Source organism: Mobula hypostoma (assembly GCF_963921235.1).
Source record: "Mobula hypostoma chromosome 8 unlocalized genomic scaffold, sMobHyp1.1 SUPER_8_unloc_1, whole genome shotgun sequence".
NCBI lineage: Eukaryota > Metazoa > Chordata > Chondrichthyes > Myliobatiformes > Myliobatidae > Mobula > Mobula hypostoma.
In genome coordinates, this window is record NW_026948120.1 from 1,147,039 (window position 1) to 1,162,515 (window position 15,477).

General features: G+C 43.6%; 1 protein-coding gene across 2 annotated transcripts in view; it reads left to right on the top strand.

Moving 5' to 3' along the window:
- Positions 1-10,066: 10,066 nt before the first annotated feature.
- The window catches only part of LOC134341139 (dual specificity tyrosine-phosphorylation-regulated kinase 1A-like), a 105,165-nt gene continuing 99,754 nt past the window's right edge, over positions 10,067-15,477 (top strand). For both annotated transcript variants that reach the window (XM_063038920.1, XM_063038919.1), the window contains exon 1: positions 10,067-10,493. The gene's annotated coding sequence lies outside the window, so the exon portion shown is untranslated. The remainder of the gene's footprint in view (positions 10,494-15,477) is intronic.

Below are 15,477 nucleotides of genomic sequence, written 5' to 3' on the forward strand. Positions count from 1 at the left end.
TAGTGTTTAGTTTTTATCTAATTTATATTTTGTTTATCATGGGAATTAGTGTGGAGATATTTGAGGGAGAAGTTGTACCCAGATACATCTGTTGGGATGGCACCTATTGAGGTCAGGTCAAGAGCCCTAATGACTGGAGCCAGCCCTTGACCTTAATTACAACCATCTATAAGTACTTCACCCGCCCCCGGGAAGCAGCAGAGTATTTTGTCAGAACTGCTCTCACTTAATGGTTGCATGCCGGAGTGCAGAATTCTGGCACAATCTCAAGGAAAATATTGAAATTCACCAGATGCACCCAAAGATGTACATGAGTTGATAAAAGTGGGACCGAGGAATATGTGGGACAGTCTGGTCTAGAGGGTGCAGGATATAACTCCAGCCCTGAACAGAGAGAATGCTTATCTAAAGGGGGAGTGACACAGCGACTTGGGAGGCGAGAGAAATGGGAAATGAGAACGACAGTCGTTCAGAGAGTTGATGAGCCCGCCATGGATTATGTGAAGGTAAATAGTGTATGGGGTGTATTCATGGTTGGAGCTCAGCCCACCAGGAAGTTTTAGATTTGGGAGTAGTGGTGGGATCGACCTTCTCTGCGATAGTTTCATGGCCCAGTGAGGTAGACCGGAGATGGGGGAAGAGCATTCATAAAATAGCTGCTGTGGCGTCACAGAGGATGTGCTCTGTTTGCCAGCAACCAGGGTACTTAGCAAGGAATTGCTGGAATAGTTGTGTGAGGGTAAAGGAGATGATTTGTTACAGGTGTGGCCTCTCAATGTCCTGAAAAGAGGAAGATGTGAGAATCACTCAAAGCGGGCAAAATCCACAGCAGTGCCCTCTCTGATTTGACTGCTGACCAGATTAGAAAGCTGCTGAGGGCAGACAGACGGCTGATGGCTCTATTGCTAGTGGTGGTCATTCATGGCTGTACACAGGAGGTTTATTGGGGGGGGCAGCAATAGGAAATGTTAGTGGACACTGAGTTGTCAGCATCAATAACTGATCTACCCTTGCCCAGGACTGGAGCGGTGATGTATATTACCAGTGCAGGAGGTGAAACAATGATGACAGAGAGAAGTTGGCCCCAGGTACTTGAGATTAGAGTGCAGCTTTCTGTAGATTTTTGGGTTTGCCAAAACAATGACTTTATTTCTTACATCTTTCACATACATGAGGAGTAAAAATCTTTACATCTGTCTAAATGTGCAATCACAGTAATTTATAACAAATAGAACAGTCAATGTTACATAGAAATGCACTCAAAGCAGCGTGAGTTAAGCAGTCAGAAGCTGTCCTGGAGCCTGTTGGTCCTGGTTTTTATGCTGCAGTACCATTTCCCAGATGGGAGCAACTGGATTAGATTATGGTAGGGATGTCTTGGGTCCCCAATGATCCTTCAGGCTGTTTTCTCACACCTGTCTTTGTAAGTGTCCGGAATCATGGGAAGTTCACAACTACAGATGCACTGGGCTGTCTGCACCATTCTCTGTGGAATCCCGCGATTAAGGGAGGTACAGTTCCCATAACAGGCCCTGTAGAAAGTACTTAGGATCTGGGGGGCCCATACCAAACTTCTTCAACCGACTGAGGTGAAAGAAGCGCTGTCGTGGCTTTTTCACCACACAGCTGGTGTGTACAGACCACAGGAGGTCCTCAGTGATGTGGGTGCTGAGGAACTTACAGCTGTTTACCCTCTCAACCCCAGATCCATTGATGTCAATAGGGGTTAGCCCGTCTCCATTCCTCCTGTAATCCACAACCAGCTCCTTTGTTTTTGCGACATTGAGGGAGAGATTGTTTTCTTGACACTACTGTGTCAGAGAGATGACTTGTTCCTGTAGGCCGCCTCATTATTATTTGAGATTAGACCAATCAATGTAATACCAGCAACAAAATTAATTATCATATTGGAGCTGTGGGTGGCAACACAGTCATGGTTATACAGAGAGTAAAGGAGGGGCATCTGTGTTGAGGGTCAGAGGGGTGGAGGTGAGGGAGCCCACTCTTACCATCTGCTGGTGATCTGACAGGAAGTCCAGGATCCAGCTGCACAAGGCAGGGTCAAGGCCGAGGTCTCTGAGCTTCCTGTTGAGCCTGGATGGAATCATGGTGTTGAGTGCTGAACTGTAATCCAAGAACAGCATTCTCACGTAAGCATCCTTCTTCTCTAGATGTACAAGGGTGGTATGTAGAGCAGGGGCTATTGGTTGTGCCAGTAGGCGAATTGTAGGAGGTCCAGTTTGGGTGGTAGCATGCTGTAGATGTAGTGCTTGACCAGCCTCTCAAAGCATTTGCTTATTATTGAGGAGCATGACAGTTCGCCAATCATTCAGGCATGTTACTTTGGTCTTTTTTTGGTACAGGGACAATGGGTGGATAATTTGAAGCAGGAGGGCACTTTACACTGGGAGAGGGAGAGATTAAAAATGATTGTAAACACTTCCGCCAGCTGTGCTGTGCACATCCTGAGTAATCGCCCTGGGATGCCGTCTGGTCCCACAGCCTCACAACTGTCTACTCATTGGAAATATCTGTGTACCCCAGCCTCAGAGATGACCAGGTTGCAGGTTTAGTTGTGGCTTTCCTCTGAGGCTCAGAGTTAGCGACATCAGCCGCGCGTAAAAGCTATTGAGCTCATCTGGGAGAGAGGTCATGATGTTGGCAGCACCACTACGTCTGGCTTTGAAGTCTGCGATGGTATGCAACCCTCACCACAAGTCACGTGTGCCATTCGTTGTGGATCTTGACTCAATCTTGTCCCTTTGTTGTTGTTCTGCAGCCTTGATAGCTGCTTTTCTTGAGCTTCTACTGATTGCTGGCAGTGTAAGCTCTGTGTTGCGCGGCAAGTGCTGCCGTATTGATCCAGGGTTTCTGGTTTGGGAAGACCCTGACCGACTTCTGGGGGACAACATCATCGCTGCACGTGACTCCAACCGTGAACTTGGAGACATCCTCATCATGGAAGATATTCCAGTCGACGTCATTGAACCAGAACTGCGGCATGGAGACTGATTGGTCGGACCAACAGTGGATGTTTTAACTGTGGCCGCTTCTTGTTTCAGCTTCTGCCTGTACGTCGGCAGAAGCAGGATTGAAGATACTGTCCTGTGGATAGAGACATTGCAAGGCAGGTGCTATCATAGACTCAGGAAAACGAGAAATAACATGGACAAGACAGGGGCAGTGAACATGTGTGACCCACAGAGCAGGTAACATGGCCCACAAAGAGACAGCAGCCCCAAGCAGAGAGGCGAGACAGGGCAATATGTGGGAATCATGTCAGGAGGTCCCAAGGGTCATGGCCAAGCACAGTCAGGAGCTGTTAGAAGTAGAACAGCTGCCTGAGTAGGCAGCAGTGATTAAATAAAGGCTCACTAGGAAGTAGACAGTAAGGAGCAGACAGGAAACGACTGGGCAGACATCAGTGTAAGGAAGGCAGCAGCAGAACAAAAAGCACCAGAAATTACAAATGTACAGAAAAAAACTACAAATGCTAAATTAGTAAGATTACATGGAGATGTGAAGGACCACTGTAACCAGGGTAACACATTGACGTATCGAGCAAAACAGCGGCAACATACTGCTGATCAGAGAGAGCCAGAGGGAGAGAAGCTGGTCTCCCACAGCCAGCTGGTAAGGGAGCTGGTCGAAAAGACAAGTTCTGCTCCCAGGTGGAGCTCTGGGCGAATGACAGCCGTGTTGGTGTACAGTCCCGGTGTGGCAGCCAGGGACTCAGGTTAAACTGCATGACTCACCTGCTTGTCACCCTCACAGACTGAGCAAGAGATCAAGTGTACCCCGTAACAGGGTCATTACAGAGACCCCAAGTGATGAATGCCAGCAGGCTGCACCAGTTCTGACCATATCTGACAGAAGCAGACTCACAACACAAATGCTGAAGATGCAGAGAGCACGACAGCAAGCTATGAACAGCGTTTTGAAGTATAACGGTAACTGTACTCTGTAATGAAGGCTGGTCCCTCGAGGTAGATGATTAGTTTTAGAGATCAGAATAGAAAGATATTGGGGAAAACTTATGGGAAGGGATCTGAGTTACAGCAAGACATCAGGTTCGACAACTTCAATGGCATGGCAGACTGGGAAAGAGAAGAACTTACACATGGTGTCTGAATGTATTCACTCCAGACTGAATGGGGAGTGCATATAAATGAGCTGGGCCCTTTCAGTGGTTGGTCCAGTGAGCAAATGGACCATCCGGGAAGGGGTACCAGCAGGATGAAGTCCTTGCACCCAACCCCCCCACCCCCCCCCCCGCTACAATGAAAGGGTCTGAGTGACTACTTTGTCAGGTCATTCTGACAAACTTTTGTCAAGGCATGGAGTGTGAACTGTTGCCTCAGAGTCTGATACATTTACCTTGCTGGTGCCCCTGACTAGAGAGTAACCACTGACAGCCACTGCTGAGTTTTACCTATCAGAGAATAAAGGGATGAACATAAAAGAATGTGATTAAACTGTAATCAGCCAGCAGGGAAGGAGGCAACGATCAAGGAATGACAGAGTTGCATTTTAAAGGCTGTTGGTCGAATTTCTGGAACAATCTCTGTTTAAGAGCATTGTGGACAGCTATTAAGGATGATAGCATAGACGTAGTTGCACATAGGGATATAATAAGTAATTGGGGAAGGGGGTCCTAAGTACAGGGCATTTTTTGCTGCCTTATTTGATTAGATCCTCAAAGTTTGACCCTTCCTGGAGCAAATTTATTTTTGTCTGGGAGGGGCTAAGAGGAGGGACCACAGTATATAGCAAATATTAGTCTCAACAGCAGTCTTCAGATTTGGATGTAGACAGCAGATTGAATTTAAAATACCATTTAGAACATTTGCCTTGGAGCAGCAGGCTGGAGTCAATTGCAAATCCATGAATGCCCATTGATTTGAGATGTCTGCATATGCATGAAGGGTAGACAATGGATTAACATTCAATCAGGGTGGCTGGAGTGTTGGTGTGAAGATTGAGGTGTTTGAAAATTATATGTAGCTCAAATGAAGCATTGGCAATCCAAAGTATTGAAGTAAATGATGTCATTATCACTATTGAAACTGTATTGAGTTACCATTGATCTTAATGGTATAAAAATGTGATGTACTTTGAGTTTAGGAGGCTTCTTGTTCTAAGAGTGTCTCAGCAACAATGGCTGCTTGCGTGCTGAATAAAGACTTCTATATCCCCAGCTTCAGTTTCTCCCAGTGACTTCATTCACAGTCACAAATGGCGCAAGGTTTAAGGAAGATTTGTTGATGATATCCTTTCCTTCAGATAAATACGTGAATACCAATGTTAACATGTAGGGAGCCTTGCTGTTGGATAATTTTAATCCAAGGTTCTTTTAGAAGTCAAGAAAAACTTGTTGCTTTACAATTGTTTTATTAAGCGCTAACAGAAAAAAAGAGAATTGAAAGTGGACAGTAGCAGGTGTCTACTATCAAAGAGGGCAGGAAAGAATAGAATAATAAGACTAAAGATGGAGATCTTATTTGTACAGCTCTTTATATCACAGATAAGAACTATTTCATTCAACTTTGTAGGTAAGAGTTAACCAATCAGATAGCCCCTATTCAAACAATGTGATAATGACAAGTTTCCAGAATTATGCAAAGAACTGTGACCACTAGGGGGCACATTGAACAGTTGCATATATATAATGTGACCATGAGGAACGATACTAAGCAGTTACATATATACAGGTGATTATGTAAAATACAAGTCAGCAATTAGTAGTTAAATTGAAAGATAATAACAATAAAACAGTCTAATTCACCATTCCTATTTTGTCATGGGAAATTAAAAATGAAAAAATTTAAAGTCTTTCTGAAAAATAGATTAATGGGTTTATACAGCATGGAAATTGCCCTTTTGCCCAACTTTTTCATGTTGATAAAAATGTCTACAGATTATCAGTGGGTCACAAATGACCTACTTGTGGATGCCCATACATATGAACAAGCTTCCACAATATTAAATTCAATAGCCTAACTTCCGTGCATATGTTTCTTCATAGGACAGGCAGAACTAGTTGTCGCTTAGGAATTTTTCTTGCTTTTCACCTTCTTTGAGTCACTGTTGTCATGTGACCAGCAACAATGAATATATAATTCAGTCAGGTTTTTAAAAACAAACAAACATTTATTAAACTTTGCTCAACAATAGCGAAAAGTATTCAAATGACTAACTTAACTGGAAGTTAACTGCTATACGGCAACTCTGGAACAGTTCTTAAAGTGGTAAATTTGAACACAGTCTTAAAGTGGTAAATTCAAAATTTACACAGTCAATAAGGAGAGACTTCTCTGGAAACGGATTTCTTTGAAGACATGATGTTACTACTGATTCTGTCCCAAAGGATTCACGACGAAGGAAATAGAACTGCTTAAAAGAGTTAAAGGGCAAAAGTTTAGGGGTAACATGAGGGGGAACTTCTTTACTCAGACAGTGGTAGCTGTGTGGAATGAGCTTACAGCAGAAGTGGTTGAGGCAGGTTTGATATTGTCATTTAAAGTTAAATTGGATAGCTATATGGACAGGAAAGGAATGGAGGGTTATGGGCTGAGTGCAGGTCGGTGGGACTAGGTGAGAGTAAGCGTTTGGCACAGACTAGAAGGGCCGAGATGGCCTGTTGCTGTGTTATAATTGTTATGTGGTTATATAAAGGAAGTGACCTTTTCCCTGGCGAATGAACACTGCACAAACCTTCCTGTTCTTACAGGGGTTATCTCAGATGCAGGTCACTATTTTTGAACGAAGATTCAATAAGGTCGATTCTTTATAAAACCGCCGAGTGACACCAACTTTACTCAATCCTTCAGGTTCCTGTACTTCAGTAAGGTCTTCACTCCACAATACTAGACTTACAACAGAAAGTAAAACTCCACTTCAAAACGAAACTGCGTCTTGAGATGAATACGCAGCATAATGGAGTAACTGACAAATTAAACAACGAATCAACTGCGTAACAACAGGGGTTTCCCGTTATACATCTGTTGAGAGCATGTCATCATGTGACCTCACCCCTGGCGGGAAAATTACATCACCCCACCATCACAAGACCATTACATCCTGCTCACAAGATACTCAATTACAACATGGTCATAAGACAGTCACAAGATACCCAGGAGGTATGTAACACTGTTTTCTGAAGATGGCTTCGGTGGAGGCCAGTGCCCATCCTGGAGCAGGTTGTGTGCTGTTGCTCAAGTCCTGATGCTGTTCGACCTGCTGAATTCCTCCAGCACATTGTGTGCACATTCTTTGGCGAACACTCAAACTACCAGAATGAGCAATTAATGCAAAACAGTCTGATACTTTGGCTGGCAAGTGTTTTCGCTTCTGACTCCAAAGTGGATGTGTAGCCAATGGTGATGAAAGCGGAAGTAAATTCAGTGGAGGATGTCTTTAAGAAGTAGTGCCTCTAGAAGGCAGCATCCACCACTCAGGACTTCATCGTCGAGGACATTCCTTCTCATTACAGGTGCCTGAAAACCCACACTCAATGATTCAGGAACAGCTTCCTCCCCTCCACCATAAGATTTCTGAACCCGTGTACACTATATTTTGTCATTTAGAGCAATTTATTTTTATCTTTGCACTGCTGCAAAAGAACAAATTCACATCATAAGACAGTGATCTGAATGTGATTTGGAATGACACACAAAACGCTGGAGAACTCAGCTGGTGAGGCAACAACTATGGAGGAAAATGAACAGTTGATGTTTCTGGCCAGACACCATTCCAGTGAACTTCTTCTGTACCATCTCCAAAGCCTCTACATTCTTCCTTATGGGGAGATTAGAACTGAATGCAGTACTCCACATGTAACCCAACCAGAGTTTTTATAAATCTACAACATAACTTCCCAATTCTTGAACTCAGTGCCTCAACTGGTAAAAGCAAGCATGCTGTCTACCTTTAACACCCTATTGACCTGGCCCAAACCCAAAAGCCTGGCATTAACATCTCCTAATGTAGATGATTTGAAAAGCTCCATCTGGACCTCCAGTGCTAAATTTTAAGCCTTTTTCCCGTGGCAAACCTCACACTCCACCTTCTCTACTTGGCTGTCCACCATTTTGTCCAGAGGGCACAGGAAATTCAAAAATGCCAACAGGGTTGGGGGTGGGGTGAGTCAGAATAGCCCCTAAAAACCAAAAATGATCAACTGAAAATGCATTATGGCTACTGCATTGCATCAAAATCTGAGGAAAGACGAGGTAAATGTACCCCCCCCACACACACCAAAAGGTGTTTTGTTTTTGCAGCCCAACCTCACTTCAAAATTGTTCTGGCCATTTTTCTGACGAGTATATGGGAAATTCAAAAATTCCAGTAGGGGGAAAACGAACTCCCAAAACCAAAAAACAAACAAAAAACCCAATTTAGCTATTCAGCTGCTGCATCGCATTGTGACTTGAGGAATGGATTTTTTCCTCTCCAAAGACCTTTTCTTCCCCCCACATCTCTGGGGGTAGTGGTCATTTTGTTGGGGAGGCACAGTTAATTCAAAAGCTGACAGGGAAGAAATAAAAACCAAGAGGGTAAAACCAGAAAGCCCATCCCAGCTGCTGCATCATCTTGAAATATGAGGAAAGAAGCAAGATGAATACACAGACATCCCACCTCCCGCATATTGATAGCAGCTCCCTGACGCCCGCAAGTTATGTGCAATGTCCCGGAAATGGATTTTTTTTGAGAGCGAGCGAGAGAGAGCGCGACAGAGAGAGCATCCTGATTGGTCCCTCTTTGTGCTAAGTAGACCTATCAGTTTTCTCTGTGGGCAGGCTTTACAGTTGACATCTCTCTCTCTCTCTCTCTCCATCAGTTCAGTTTAGTGTCCTGCAGCACCATAGCAGAGTGTTCCAAAAAAAGAAAATATAAAATGTACTTCACCCCAGACTACACTAAAGTGTACCCCTGCCTATTAGGGGTCAAAAATAATGACAGTGTTGCTCGCTGCACTATCATTATTTTAGAAAAGCTATTTGTAGCTATTAGCATTGAGACTGCTAACAAAATACTCAACAAGGAATATATATGTGTGTAGTTTCAATATGTGATCAAATAAATTGTGTTCTTTCATAATCAAATATTCTGTATACATACACCCTTGGAGGTCGACCGGGATGGAGGGGGGGAGAGAGATAGGGTGTTGTGGGTGGTGGTGCTACCTCCTTGAAATGGGTTTTTGCAGGGTGGTATGTCTGAATACATTTTCTCCTTTTGCTCTTCAAGGTGGCAGTAGCCATTTTGTTGTGTGGGTACAGGAAATTCAAATGCTTCCACAGTGCTGGTGGAGGGATTAGAGCTTCAAAAATTCAAAAGGCTGAGCCGAAAACCCAACCCAGCTGCTACAATGCATAGAAATCTGAGGACAGAGAAGAGAGGTGAATGAATGTTTGCCCCTTCTGTGGCTTCTTCCCCACCACCAATCCCCTCCAAAGGGGCAGTGGCGATTTTGTCTGGGGTGCGTGGGGAAATTTGAAAGTTCCAGCAGGGATGAAATAACCCCCCAAAAAATCAAAAAGCTAGAACTGCAAACCAACCCAGCTATTGCATTGTACCGAAATCTGAGGAGAGGAGAGAAGCGAGGTGATAGATTTCTTTTTCCTTTCGAAAGGCCTTCCCCTACACCCTAAAGGGGCGGCAGCCATTTTATTCTGCACGCGTGAAAAATTAAAAAGCTCCCAAGCTGGAAGTGGGGGGGGGGGAAGAAAGAATGAAAGGCATTCAAAATTTAAAAAGGTCGAACTGAAAACCCAATCCGACTGCAGGATTGCATTGAGACCTGGGGGAAGAGACGAGGTAAATTGATGTTATCCCCTTCCATGAGGCCTTCAGCTGCACTATTCCTCCCCCCTCCCCGAAGGGACGGCAGCCATTTTGTCGGACACGCGGGAAATTTTGAATTACAAAAACGGTCGGAGCGTCAAAATTAAACACAAGAATCGACAATTACATTTGTGGGGATATTCGAAAAAAGGCACTGAAGGAATTAACATCTGCGTGAGGTGGGGGTGGGGGATTTGCGGCTTGAGGGCGGGTTGCCGACCGCCGTTTAGTGGGCGGTGCGCGGCGGGAAGTTTGAATCGGCCTCAGTTCGGGGTTTTAAAATCCGGCGTCTCCTCCACCTTCCTTTCCTTCGTTTGCAACTGCGCCACCCTCATACACCTCTGCCCGAAAGGAGAGAAGAGGGAGGGAGGAGGAGGGGGGGTCCGGTCGCCGATGGAGGGCGGAGAAAATCGGCGCCGCTCGCTACTCGAGCCCGAGCCCGGGCCCGGCGATTAGAGGCCCGGCCCCCCCTCCTCCATCCTCTCCCCACAGCCGGAGGAGAATTTTTTTTTATCGGTGGAGAGGGGGGAAAAAAAGCAGCCGAAGCATCTGCGGAGACTGGTCAGCGGAAAAAAGAGGGAGGAGACGGGAACTACTCAAGACCGGGGCCTCAGGCCTACTCTCCCGGTCCCGGGCTGTCAGCTGAGGTGAGTGCCGTTTCCACCTCTGCCACCCTACCCTCTCCCCAGCTCCTTAATTGGGCCCTAACCTCTCCCCTCCCCTTCAACGTCTTAATGTACCCGAATTTCCGGCAACAACATTCAGCCGTAACACGCAGTTAACTAGCGAGACTAGCTGGTCACTAACCTGGAGACTCCGTGTTTCAATCCTAAACCAGGAGCTGGCTGTTAACTATTGGAGATGGAATTACTAAGCAGGTCCGAAAAATTAATTGGAGCTCGGTAACCAATGACTAATTGGAATTGGGTCTAAATTAACTAGATACGACTGATTTCTGCAGAGGTCAGAGTTAATGTGTTGTCACTAACCAATTGTCAAGAATTAACGAGGTCTGAATGATCACTGATGTCATGTGTTGTCATGTCGGTAATAAGATCTAAAGAATTGCTCAGAGTTAATTGTTGTTGATCAGATCTGTTTTGACGTGTTGTTGCTGCCCAGGTATAAATTAACCATATCTCCCTGATCACCGTAGAGGTTAGGGTTAATACAGTTTCATTAACCAAGTGTCAAGCATTATCTGGATCTGACAGCTTAAAGATAGTTCTGTTTTTGGTATGTTATTGGTAACATGATCCTAAGAAGTAGTTTCAGTTAACCAACCAATTGGAAGCAGGACTAAATTAACTACATCTGTCTGACTAATCTCTGTAGAGATCAGAGTTAATATGTTGTCACTAATTAAGTGTCAAGTATTAACTAGTTCTGGATGATCATGAATTGTTGTGGCTTTAATATGTTGTCAGTAAAGAGGTAGTCAGGGTTAGCTAATTGAATTTGTTTTTTTGTGTTGTTGTTAACTGGCTCTAAGTTAACATGTTGTCACTAACAAGATCTAAGGAACTGGAGCTAAGTGATTTCAAATAGTCTATTTTGTTGTGTTGTCAGTTAGTGTAAACAATTCATTGCCTCTGACCAATTGCCAGATCGGATCTCTAACATTATGATATGACTAACCAGTCTAAGCAGTCAGTGAGTTGAACCTACCTAAATGATTGATTGGTGACTGTGTCAGCTAAATATCTGATCACATGGTTTGATCAATGATTGGACTTGGTTTTTCTAATGTGCCTAATACCTAATCAATGTTGTGAGGTAGTACATGCTCAATAACAGGACCCAGCTTCTAAAAAAGTGACACACACAGCACATGCACAAAGTGCTGGAGGAACTCAGCAGGACAGGCAGTATCTATGGAAAAGAGTAAATAGTTGAAGTTTCAGGCTGAGACCCTTCATCAGTCTTGGCCTGAAGTGTTGAACTATTTACTCTATTCAACAGATGGTGCCTTGCCTGCTGAATTCTTACAGCATTTTATGTGTGTTGCTTTAAAAAAAGTGAAGGTGTGATGGGTTTACTGTTATAATAGCCAGGCCATTATAACTTTTTGATGTATTTTGGATCTACACTATAGAAATTATAAATGCAATTAATCAATAACAGTACTGTGAATATTTTAAAAATATGATCAGTATGTGCCAACTTGTGTGTTCCTGATGATACTGTAAACACAGTTAAATATAGCCCAGTTCAGGTGCATGTTATTGCTATGACCATTTGGGTTTCTTCCAAGTGCTCCAGTTTCTTTCCACATTCTAACACTGTGTGGGTTGGTAGGTTAACTGGGTTCTGTATTTATCCCCTGCTGTGTAGAATCCAGGTTGGGGGGGGGTGCAGGGGAAGAGTTGCTGGGACTGTGGGGAAAATAAAATTGGTGCACGATGCTCAGCATGGACTTGGGGGACTGAAGGGCCCGCTTTCTGTGCTATGTGATTTTAAGTTGAGAACTAGAGTGTTATGATTGAGTGTGGTGTGCGCCAATAATTGAGGCTGTGATCTACAAGTACAAGTTCTCTCCAGTTTACAAACTCCCAACCTGTGTACAGCCCATATAGACGGATAAATGTTTGGGATGGATTTCTCATTTGCTGCAGGCTTCTGTTGCCAGGCTTTACTGATCAGTCTGTGTTGTCATGTTGTCGGTAATAAGATCTAAAAAATTGCTCAGAGTAAACTGATTGCTAATCAGATCTGTCTTCAGGTGTTGTTACTACCTAGGTATAAATTAACCATATCTCACTGATCACCGTAGAGATCAGAGTTAATATGATTTCATTAACCATGTGTCAAGAATTATCTGGATCTGACCCATAGTCAGGCTTCCCACTTTCAAACTGTTTGTACACTGGCCAAGATCTGTACGGGAAATCGATAACTTCAAGTCAAAGTTGAGTTTATTGTCATATACAGTCTTACTTGCAGCAGCATCACCTGTAAGTAGCATTCACAGGGAAAACATAAATTATCAGCAATTCTTACAAGAAAGAACATAATTAGAACACAAAAAAACCTGAGTCCACTTTAGTCTGAAGTGATTAGGGTTGAGTCAGTTGGTTTAAGAACTGAATGGTTGAAGGGAAATAGCTGTTCCTGAACCTGGTGGTGTGGGACTTCAGGCTTCTGTACCTCCTGCCCGATGGCCCGGGAGCTGTGAGAAAACGGCAAGGCCTGGATGATGGGAATCCTTAGCAGGCCAGGTGGAATCGATAGGAAAGAGTAAACAGTCCTGAAGAAGGGTTTTGGCCCGAGATGTCGACTGTTAACTGCTTTCTATGGATGCTGCCTGGCCTGCCAAGGATCCCTCATCGTTTGACCTCTAGCAGTTTGCGTGTGTTGCTTTGGACTTCCAGCATCTGCAGATTTTCTCCTGTCTGTGGTGGCGATCCTTGATAGGTGTTGTTACCTTAAGCCATCATCTATAGATTCCACTGATTATGGGGAACTCTTCTGTACACCGTATATTAAAAACACGCACAGATCTATAGACGTTCTTTTCCATTTGATCTGCTTTTATGAATGCCTAGGCTGCAGTAACACCCTGTACATTGAGGTGGTGCTGCTGTGTGACAATTTTACAAAGGTGATTCCCATTGTAAGTGTTGTCCTAAAAATTAGCAGTAGTAAATCTGACAGTCTGTGAATGCAGGCAATCTGCAAGAGATCAGAGATTCTCAGATTCCTCATCCAAACTCCATTGTTGATGAAAAATGTTTCCAAAAGAACCGTATGAAATTCAAACCAAATTTTGAACTTAGTTTATACATTGCATTTTATAGAAAGTGCATTTAACCATCAAGTGTAAAGCAGTTCTCTGAGCATTGGAAGGTGCAGAAAACTGAGACTGGAGGGCCTGAGGTAAGGAGTGGCTGGATAGTCTGTTTTCCTTTGAGTGAGGAGGCTGAGGGGTGACCTTTTAGGGGTTTGTAAAATCATGAGGGGCAGAAGTAAGGTGGATGGTTACTGTCTTTTTCTCCAGGGTAGAGGATTCTAAAACCAGAGGACATAGAAATAAAGTGGAAGGTTAAAAGTAGACCTGAGGGGCAGGTTTTTCACATAGAGGGTGGTGGATGTATGTCAAGGAAGGGTGGTATGTGGTACAATTACAATGTTTAAAATATCAAATTAAATTTATAATTATTAAATTTAAAATGTTTCCCTAGACGACAGCGAGCTGAGCGACCCTGAGGTTGACCGGCGGGGACTACATTTGGATAGGTGCATGGATAGAAAAGGTTCAGGGACATGGGCAAAATGCAGGCAAACAAGACCAGCTCAGACAGACACTTTGATCAGTATGACTATCGGGCAGGAGGTACAGAAGCCTGAAGTCCCACACTACCAAGTTCAAGAACAGCTATTCTTGAACCAACCTGCACAACACTAATCACTATGACAGTTTAGCAACATGATAATCACTTTTCACTAAAACAGACTTTTTTGTTCTAAATTTGTGTACAATTTATGTTTGCTGTTCTTGTGACTACTGCTTGTATGATGTTTTGTTCCGGTGGTGCCACTGCATGAAAGCTTTTTGGTACAACTTCTGTATATGGTAATAAATTTGACTTTGACTTGTTTCTGTGCTGTATAATCCTGACTCTTTCCTGCCCAACCGCCCCCCGCCCCCCCCCCGCTTTCTCTGTGAATCATTCCCTCTCTTGTGTCCAGCAGCTCACCTTTTACCACATACCCACCCGCTCTATGGGACAATTTGAAAGCTGATGACAAACTTGTTTTATCAAGAAACATGATTAAAATAGACAGCATCTCCTTAGAAATGCTGCAATTCTGTTTTTCCTTGTAGGAACTTCAGACTTCAATAAGATTAGAATACCCGGTGTTTAACTTGTGGAGTGATTTGTGTTTGCCTGCACAATTGTCATTTCCTTGACCCAGTGTACACATTGCCCACATTCTATAGAAAGCTAATGTGGACAACTGAGGAAAAGATTGTTATAAAAACATAGCCTCTGACTGTAAAAGCGTATAATTAATAACTTGGCACATGTCTAGTATAGATCATTGATTTCATATAAGCAGCATGCAGTCAGTAATTGGGCTGTAGCTTTATACGTGTTTCAGATAGATTAATAGCTGAATGCTCTCCCTTCGATCTGTTGCGCTAAACCATTTACCAAATATCAATAGACTGTCCTTATCCAAGCTTTTGCATTATTCAGTATGGCAGAGATTTTGTGTTTGCTTCAGATTGTTCATGTGTTGAAATTGTTCATTTTATATCCATGCATCTGTCATTGGAGTGTGTGGATTTGCACTACAATTGATTTATAGCATGTATCTAACTGGTAACTGAAGAGTATTTGATTGTAAAGTGGACCATATCGACTCTTCCCCACCCGGATCTCTCAATTTTGTCAAGTTCCTCCTGTATTCCTTGCATTTTTCTGCTGGCTAGGATGACAGATTTTGGGTGCAGAAACATCTTTAATGTTTCCACTAACATCACACTATGGCTGAGTTTGCAAGGAATTTGCCTGTGTACCAATCAATTTAGTTTATGAGAGGGTGCTGAGAACATCCTTCATTTAAGACATGTATTGGAGTTCATTGCTCATTTTGACACAATGTCTGTTTTGCTGTCTCTCTTGC